The following is a 10,716-nucleotide window of genomic DNA, read 5'->3' on the forward strand; positions in this document are numbered from 1 at the left end:
GTCAAGGCATCAAGATTCATAGAAAAATTAGCTTCTCCCAGAGAGCGCACATAAGTGAGAATGCAAAGCTCTAGCTCCATTGTTGTTGCCCAATAATGAAATTGTGGACAGTGATGTTTTCTCTCATCACACCAGGCCTCAAAGTCAATTTGATTATCTCTGGAGCAAGTAAGGCTGTAAAGATCATAGGCACGGTGTTGCAGAATATATAAGGCAGCAGCAGTAATTTGGTGGGCCCTTCTTGTGCGCATAACATGAGATGCTTTGTGTAAAGAATCAGCCATTCCTACTGTTGCAATTTCTGCTTGAACCAGAGCTTGTGCCCATCCACTGTTATCCAACCAGTCACCAATGGTCTTCAATGCTGCCATCTCAATGTGGAGACCACCAAACATAATCACAAACTTCTCCTGTCCATACTTCCCTGGCCACTTCCACTGGATCTGTTTAGCCAAAGCAAAGAGTGGCTGGTCAAACGTCATAACTGGAGTCTGTCCTGAGTTGAGGTGCTCAACAGCACTCTTCACCACATCCATTGAATGTCTAATCATTGCAACTGTGTGAGCACTCTCTTGAAATAAAGGGGGTAAGGCTGTTGGTGTGATGATTTGATTGCATGATTCCTGATTCTCTGCATGGTATGCAGCCCATGAGATGTTCTCATAGATACCAAGTGCAGAATTTTCTTCCAAAACATGCTTTGTGTTCTCCAGCCATCTGTACTCGTCTTCAGCATGCTTCTTGTAGGTATTCCGTTCCAGAGATAACACACCAGCAACAGGAATCACTGACTCTTTCACACTGGATGTAATAGGTGGCACATCCATATAGAAATGCAGCAGACAACCAACAGTTTTTGAGCCAGCATCACTTCCTATGATGACAGTACCGCTATGCACTTCCTCAGTAGCACCACTGGGATGTTGCAACAAAGAAATACCAGTTCCATGAAATGAGTCCTTGGAGGTTGTAGCACTGGGATTATGGTCAAGATTATCCACAGCAGCTGTTGTGAATATGTTGCCCATCAACATTGGTGGACAGACAACTTGCTCCATATGAAAGCGTTGGCACACACTGTTTCCTAACTCCGCTGAAAGGCACAACACACGGTCATAAGAAATGCTTAGACCAAGGTTGAACAGCCTGTTCACCAGATCTCTCTTGCGCGTTTGTGCATGTAGCATTAGCCCAATATAGATAGGAAGTGGTGTTTCTTGCGTAGAACTGTGTCGTACAGTTGAAGTGGTGTCAGCCTGTTTACGTATGTGCTTAACACTGTTATATTTTAAAATCTGGGCAATGGAAAGTGCTGCTGGTGTGGAACTATCACGACTTTGGTCCTTGATGCTTGGACCTTCCAACACCATACTTACTAGTGAAAGAAGCAAGTGTGACACAGACTTTTCCTGACAGTTATCTTCAAATGACCCAGTGAAGGGTGTAGGGTCAAACATGTTTCGGCGTACAATTTGTGCAGCACGTGCAAGATGAACAGCATCACTGTCACTGTCCTGCTCACAGGCTTTGTCAAGTGCAGCACCAATATCTTTATCAAATACAAGCATTACATCTCTTCCCTTACTTTGAGCTCACATATCTGGAAAATGAGCAAGAAATCTTTGCTTTAATCGGGTTGTATGCATTCTTTTGTCACTCATGACTCCAAGCTGTTGCATTCTAGACATGTAGAGTTGTGCCAAATCAGCGAGTTTAAAAACTGGCACGGTGTTGCTTCCAAGCAGACTTCTTCAATATACGTCACAAGCTCAGCAAATACAATTCCTGATATTTCATCATCTTTACTAGCAGTTTGTTTTTGTACAGTCTGTGCCTTCCTTGCATGGTTGTAAAGAGCCAGCAAGCACTTAGTGTGGTACTTAGCTTCCGAAGCTACCATATCACACAAGCTCAGTTTGGCCAAGAGCACACTGTCTCCAGTAAGTTCAGCACTTCTACGCACACGGTGGTCCACCTGAAGTGTTGTCACCTCATGTAGACTATCACTACCAGCTTTCTGACTACAAAAAAAAACACAGTCCGTCACTAAACTTAAGTGAAGACTGCGATCTACTACTCTTGTGTGGAGTATCATCTCTTTCAGGGCTTTGATGCTCCCTCTTCCCTGCCCTTTGCAACATTTGGTTGTTGTAGAGGAGCCTACATGACTTATGCCACTTAGCCTTATTGGTAACCATAGCTACTTCAATACCTTGCCCTTCATTTAGTCTGTCTAACTGCAAGGTCATTGGTAACTTTCCCAACTCATTAAATTTTATCAAATTTTCAGCAAGTGATTGATATCCCTTACCAATGTCTTTTCTTTTTGAATGCAAAGGAGAAGTAAGGGGCTCTGCTGTCACTTCCTGGCATATAATACAAAGTTCCCAGTTTGTATTAGCTGGCTGTTGAGTCTCCCAAGTGTCGATAAGTTTAAACTTCTTGGAGGATGACATGGCTGTACTGATAAAGCCAAACTAGGTCCAATGAAACAAAAACTGGCCTAATATAAAAAATGGTGTAATGAATTGTATTAAATACATAAAAATAACATGCACACAAACCTTTCTTGGACTGCTAACTTTAGAACATTCGCTAAAAAAACTAAACCAGAAAGTACTGAACTTCAGAGTGCTTCAATTAGAATAGATGCCATGTGCTCTGTGTGCACATGCTCAATTCATGTTTTCTTGTTATTGTGTAGTTGTTTTCTGGTCCACTTGTTCACTGTTGTCTTTAAAAAAATGGAAGACTGATGCTGATTTAACTAAATAATAATGCATTATGGCATCCATATTATAAATTGTTGCTACGGCTACCATGAGCAAAACTGCAAGCGCCTCCATATCCAAAAATGTTCGTTAGGAGTTAGTCTACATGTGTACCAATTTTGGTGCTTTTATCAAAAAGTGCACAATAGGTTTGATATGTTGGACTATGCTGCTGTACTACAGCAGGTAATCAAACGTACCCCAAGAAAAATAAAACGAATTTAAGGATCGATTGTGGGTTCTTGTTGGTTGTCATTAGTAACGAAGTACTAATTGTGGGAATAGCTGACTCAATGTGTTCATCTTCGGATATATCAAATAGGGAACTTAATGCATGACTTGTTTTTACTAGTATGTGAGTTATTTTTGCTTACTTGACTTTAGAATGTACAGTCTGAGGCCCAGCCTTTCTAATCGGCATAAATCAGAATGTGTATAGCTACACTACAAAGGAAACAAGTATGGTGACAAGTTGAATCAACTCAGTCTAAGCAGAATCTAAAGGAATTTTGTGCAGTGTGTGAGGAGCAAACATTCAGATACCTCAAGGAGGCTATATTGTGTGAACATCAATGATTCATTAACAGAGTAGTGGACTATTGTCAGATATCTCAGCCTGAGTACTGAGTTGAATTCTGGATGGGGTCTATTTTACAGAATGGAATGCTTTCTGAATCAACTTGCAGCTTGGCTAGCTGCTATCATTGCTGAAATTGCATTTTATCAGTGGAACCTCCAGGAAAATGGAATAGGATAATTATAAAACATTAATTAAGTGATTGTTTAGGTAATTATGACTTTATTCAGTCTAATAAACAGAATATATGGTTGATTGAGTGAGGTATCACTTTCAGAATGTTCAGACGACCAGTGATGAGATGCATGGATTCATCGAATTTTTGTTGTGGTTGGAGACATTAAATATCCAAAAGCAAACTGACTGTATAATATTAATTCACTTTCTTTATATTTTCTCAATTTTGAGCCTGTATACAAATAATTGAATTTTCCTTGTCAATAGAAATCCTAGAATAAGATGGGAGAGAAACTTATCTTTGTTTACCTATACTGTACAACCAAGAGTTCGTAATATTGATTTGTATGGGGGAGAGTGTCTAACTCTCAGTATGGCCTGTACAAACACCCTGCGTAAAGTTCACCTTTCATCAAATCAACACCTTTACTGGGGGGTAGAAAACTGTTGATTAGTGTTGCTGAAGAAGGTAAAGCCTTTGTTCTGAAAGAAGGCCGAGGTGTTACTTTAAGCAGGGTGTTTGGTGAATGCATTCAAGTTAGACACTCTCCACCTTATTATGAACTCTTGGTACAACTTCAAAGGAAAATGAAGAAAACATACAGATGAATCAACAAAATCACTACAGTAAGGTGAATTACAGACTAGTGAGATCTTGGTTAATTAATGACAGTGGTTGGAGATTAAGTGTGGTAGCTTCTTGTTCTTGAATATGTTGCAAAGTGGAAGTACAAATCAAAATGGGATATCAATTTCATTATGAAAAATTTGTATACATAAATAATCTAGCATTACTATTTCATTTGTCCTCCACTTAAACATGCTACAACAGTACTAGTGTCAGTACATTGGCAGTGAGTCTACCTTGAAATTTCAACTCTAGAGTAGATCCAACACAGGACAACAAATACATGTGATCCCATTGTAATTTCATGGACCAGCTGGACTGGGAATCACTTGAAAATAGACGAACAAATTTAACCTGTTTTGTTTGAAGTGAAGCATGTGAAATGTTACACTTAAGAAATCCTAGGATTCTTAGGTGGTATGTAATTAATGTGTGTTCCATTTCAGGTCTGACTAGATACATTGAAATTACACACACATCCTGGTCCAAATCACGTTTGCCTGGTGGCTACGGGCATGGTTTCACATGTGGCTTATAATAGAGATTTGGCTGATCTTGGAGTTTTGGCATTTAGCCCGATTCAAGGCTAGCAGTCAGACACATCCTTGAATTGTGCAACAGATAAAATCAGCTCACTATTGAATACGGCATTTTAGTCCACTACACCAGCTGTTAATATATAAATAACTCCATGCATACACTTCAGTGATGTTTGCAGAATATACCCTCCTTGTGGTCTGCCAAAATATTTGCTCCTCACACACTGCACAAAATTCTTCAAGTTTTAATTCAGCTGGCTCTTTCCTGTTACCAGTATCTTCCTGCTTGCTTTATTTATACACTGACTTATGACTAAAGACCGGCCCAGACTGTTTTCTAACGTCTAAATAAGAAAAACAGCTCACATAAAGTTCCCTTCCGTATGGATGAACATCACTGATACAGCTCATCCCACAATAATACTTCGTTACTAATGACAACCAACAAAAACCCACAATCGATCCGTTAATTCTTTTTGTCTTATGTTTAATCACCCACTGGAGATGCCACTGCTAACTTATAAGGGAAGTTTCAGCAATGGTAAGTTGCAAGCTTCAATTTGAGAAAGCGTTCCGTTCCGTGGTTTAGTCCATCATTCCGTTCCGTTCCGTTCCGTAGAATAGTCCCCACCCATGGGTACTAAAAGCACTGAATTAATCGAGCAACACTGAGTCGTGGGCATTTTCTCCCCTGTAGGAAACCAGTCACTTTTTAGTCCTCCACTTTATTCCGGCACTTTCTTCCACTTCAGTGGGTCAAGCCATAGATATGGTCAAGTTGGCCTCAAGTACGAAGTATTGGCGGTCTTCAACTGAAAGTACGCAGCACTATTGTTGTTATAGTACTGGGTGCCACGGCTACCAATACGGCGCCCCTCTTAATATCTTTGGCACGTGATGAAGTGACGGAGCTGTAGCGTTGGCAAACCACCTCAGGCTGCCGGAGCTCTAGACACATCGAAAAACAAAATCCCGACTCGAAATCAGTAAACTGAAGTGAAGCGAAGCGGGGTCACACTGAGTAACGTCAGTGCCAGGATCTTAATTAGTCAATTAACTGTATATAGTTAGGTAATAAGTAGTAGTATGGTGTAGTTTTCAGTATGTACGTGTATTTAAACGAATTTAATTGGCCGCGTCTTTTAATGAACAGTATTACAAATATGCTATACAAAATTCTAACTAGCTTAACTACCAAACTAAGTACTTTAACTACAAAACAACCTTAATTAATAACTTAGTTCAACAAGTCTATGCCATCTTCTGGGCATAAGCCACAATGCCTCAGGATCATTTTGGCTTTATATCGTCAGAGAGTGACAAGTGCTGAAGCAATTGTTTCCTTGCTAACTGTCTGGGAATACCACTTTTATAACAGTGGTACGGTCGGCAATCATGGATAAAGTTGATAAAGCAAAGGATGTCCAAACACCAAACGACTCGCAAACCAGGGGAAAAAATTCACCACCATGGTTGTTAACAGTTTCCAAATAATGATCATCCTTAGCCTCCTCACCGGCAGCAGCAGCTACCCCAGCCTTAGATGCAGCAGCGGAAATAAAGGAAGGCTGAGTTGTGTACCTGACAGAGAGGTCAAAGTAAGCAGGACGGCCTAGAGTAAAATCAGGATGGTAAATGTCCCCAGGACGAGATTGATCAGAGGCAATGCTTTGCTCACGGAGAACACCAGGGTGATCTTGCAGTAGAGCATGATGTACTATAGAAACAAGAGCATCATGGCGTTGGATACGTAGTGGGCCATGAGAGCAGCCAAGAAGATGGTCACCAAACTGATCTATGACAGACAAACATGTACAAAGTGGTAACAATAGGAAAAGAGGAACACCCAACCATAAACGGACAGCGATAACAAAGTCATGTGGAGAAAAGGCCAAACCCAATGTTGGTTGAGGAATGGCCTTCAGCCAGCCACTGCTGACACCAGAGGAGTGAGTAACAGCACGTAAACGAGCCTGCATGGTCATTGATTGTGGAGGTGTTGAAAATGCTTGCAAATAATTGATCATCAAGGGAAGCCTGTACATGTAAGTCATTTTGGGAAGATACGTTAGAAGGCAAGATGGATAGACTTTGGAAATAGGAGATAGCACAGTTTTCACTTGGAAAAAAGGAAGTCACATCAAAATTTGGTGCTAAACGGGACACCAAAATCCGGGCTGAGTTACAGAAACCCAAAAAGGCTGGATGTGAAGAGCGTTGGGACTCACGCAAACCCAAGCCTCCTAACCGGAATGGCAAAGTAGCTTGAGACCAAGCATTATCAGAGATGCTACAGCACAAAATTCTACTAAGACAGTTGCGTAGGTTAGAGTCAAACACAGATGGAAAGCAGCCTAATGATGAAGAAGGGACACAGCGCAATATGTGAGTAATCTTACAAACACTGAGACAGCTCCTAAGCAAATTCAATTCAATTTGAGGATCTCCAAGTTCTGCAAGCTTCTCCTGAATAGATGCAGTTTTTTCAAGTTTACTAGACAAAAAAGAATCAAAAAAGTAGGTGGTCCCCACACAGGAGACCCTAAAAGCTCCAAACCACTGCTTTCAGGATTAATTCGTTTAATTGCATGAGAAAATTCAGGTAAAGAGCTATCTCCAGAAGGCCAATACAACTCACATTTGGATAGATTGATATGCAAGCCAAAACTTGGCCCAGACTAAGTAAAGCATGATAGTAAAGCAAGGAGAGAAGACCTAGACCCAATAAAAGTGCCATCATCTAGATACCACAAACTTAGGAGACAATTTTCACTAAGAGGATTGGAGCCAAGAAACTGAAGCAAAACTGATGAGAATAACAGAGGACCAAGTGGATCACCCTGCTGTACACCAGTGGAAGCAAGAATACGACGGTGGCCAAAACGTAATTCTGCAGGCTGGTTATAACACCAGTACACCCAACGAGATATTTCAGGAAAATCCTTATAAACATGGCTGAGAAAAGCAGTGCGGCTGCATTCATTAAAGGCATTTTTCATATCTATCTTCAGAAGAGCTAGTGATTCATCACCACCCAACTGAGATAGAGCATGACGGACAGCACGAATAGCCCCTTCCAAGCCACTTGGAATGCCAACTCCAACTTGGCCATGAGGAAGGAAAACATCTGGAAGAAATGGACGAACAAAGTGACAGCACAACCGACTGGCAAGGCGACGAAGGACTTCACCAACAGCAATAGGCCTAGCACCCCCTTTCTTTTTCAGAAGAGCTGTTAAAGGGGCACCACACAGCCAGGGAGCTAGCAGAGGAGATGCCTTACCAGATAACAAGAAGTTCATACACCTAGTGAGAGCATGAAAACAGTCCTCAGCAGATGAAGTAGTAGAGTAACTCACCTAAAATCTATCCGCGATTGGAACAATTTACCAACTGACACAATAGAATCCCAATCTCTACAAGTATTTTTAGATAAATTATAACTGACTCTCATCTATGTGATTTGTAATGTTTTTTCCTTACCTGAACATATCAGTTTGTAACTGTGTTTTCAGTAATCATAATCATAAAATCGGACGGGCTTCAAAATCGGACGCGATTACTCGAGCTACAACAGGAATTTTCGAACAACTTGTATGTCTTTAGGTAGTACAAGGCTGTGGGACTTTGCACACCAAGTATCAGCTTTCTCGGCTTCTTTGTCTGGTAGCAGTAGACCTACAAAGGCATTACCAATTAAGACGTATAATCGGAAAAAAAGTCGATTCACGGACACCACTGTCTACAAATCAGACTTACATCCAATCAACAGTTTTATTTATTTATTTATTTTTTCCCGGGCTTGATGGACTGCCACCCCCAGCACATAAATGGCCTGTGCTGGACAAACCGGGACTTTCTTAGTCCACGGCAAACTGAGACTCTGCCCGAACCAGCTCCACAATTGGGGGAGTCTTAACATAGTGACCGATGGATGAGCGGGCTCCGCGGATGCATTGTATGGAGGACCGCAAGAGAGAAAGAGATAGACAGTTGATTGGATGGAGTGGCCTTAAAAGAATTTGATTAAATAAACTGGGGATATTTAGAAAGTAGATGAGTTCACCTACAAAGTGAATACATAAAACTGTTGATTGGATGTAAGTCTGATTTGAAGACGGTGAGTGTCCGGGAAAAAAAAGTGTCCGTGAATCGACTTTTTTCCGATTATGCGTCTTAATTGGTAATGACTTTGCAGAAGAAGCCAAGAAAGCTGATACTTGGTGTGCAAAGTCCCCAAGCCTTGTACTATCTAAAGACATATAAGTTGTTCGAAAATTCCTGTTGTAGCTCGGGTAATCGCGTCCGATTTTGGAGCCCGTCCGATATTAGGTGAGTTCCTCTATGTCCACTGACTGCGTCAAGAATATGCTGAGCACGCAAACCAGAAGCACCAGGACTGGTACCCCTAGGGAACCCTTTCAAGCACATGAGCACAGCTGATTCATCAACAACCAAAGAAGCTGACTCAGGAGCAGAACAGGAAGGAGGATCAGAAGTTGGGTGGCGTTCAAGCAGCTCTTGAAAAGCGCAATCATCATTCTTTATCAGCTATACTAGTAGAAGTGAGTGACTGAACAGCATTACTATATCGTCCTTCACGTGCCCAAAACAGAGCTCGAATGCAGCCCGAGCTCGAGTGCAGCCCGTGTACGTGACGAATTTAATTCGCTTTATGATTAACTAATGATTAATCGTACACGGGCAGCCAGCGTCATGGCCGGCTAATCAGTGGCATCGCCTGATTGTCACTGATAATCAACTGTCATGCAGCTTTTACATTACTAGGCGCAACATTGAACACCGTCACGTACAGTCTGGCTAGGCCAGCCTGGTCACTAGAGTCAGTTCAAATTATAAGGCGGCCCCTTAGGCGGGCATGCACTCCAAATAGAGGGATTGCACGCGTGATGCGTTATGACGCATTTTCGTAAAATGCGTTGCTTGCCAGACATTTGTGAGGTACGCGAGTGAAGCCTACAGCCAGTCTCAATGGTTCATACAATATAATATAATGCGTGATTGTAATGCTCATTAGCGTGTTGCCCCTAGTGGGCTTTGCTAATTAACAATAATAATAATGTGACACGTTCGCTAGTTAGTCACTTGGGATAGCCATTGTCAAAATTGTACTAAGTGTTAGTGTTCATGACTAATCGACGAAAAATTGATATTACGCTTGTCTAACTTAGTGCTTTTTTTTTACCCCGGGCTTGATGGACTGCCCCTGCCTACCATCGCCAGCACAAAGGCACGTGCTGGACAACTGTAAAAAACGAAAGAAAAAGAGTAACTTAGTGCTAGTATTTAGCTAATGCTTGTTTCTAACCTTATATCCTAGCTTTTGACAGAGATCTTCTTATTTAGTAAAGCGTGGTGACGAAATAAGCGCATTCGCCCCATTACATGCCATTGAAAAGTAAACCTAACAAATGCTCGCACAAATGTCAGACTAGCAACGGTTGTTAAGCATTTTTATAGTTCGCGCCACAATACTTTTCGTGTGCAAACCCTCTATGAATTAACCGCGCGCGTCCTGGACTAAGGCATACTACATAATACGAAGTAGACTATCTGATCTGTCACATGAATATTTAATTTAAACAGCACCTCACAGGGGCGTAGGGAGGGGGGGTTCCGGGGGGTTCAGGAACCCCCCTGTAAAATTTAGGCTTCTGCAAGCAGGATCCTAACACACCATTTAGTGTGGTAGGACAAAATGAGTGAGTTGATAAAACTTACATTCATCTCTCAGGGAAGGATTTACAGAGGTAACATGAGCCCTCTTCAAAACTTGTTAAAAAGATCGATATACTCTAATAGAGCAGTCAGGTATATACTCTAATAGAGCAGTCAGGTATACTCTAATAGAACATGCATGTAAATATCCATGTCCATATGAAGTTTTTCAGACATTCCAACATTAAATGCAAAACTTAGCATGACCTTATACTGCTATAGCTTTGGTGTGCAGTGTTTAAAGATATAGAGCTCCAGTAATTTATCACTTTTGTTATGCAAAAT

Source organism: Dysidea avara, chromosome 12 (assembly GCF_963678975.1).
Source record: "Dysidea avara chromosome 12, odDysAvar1.4, whole genome shotgun sequence".
Taxonomy (NCBI): Eukaryota; Metazoa; Porifera; class Demospongiae; order Dictyoceratida; family Dysideidae; genus Dysidea; species Dysidea avara.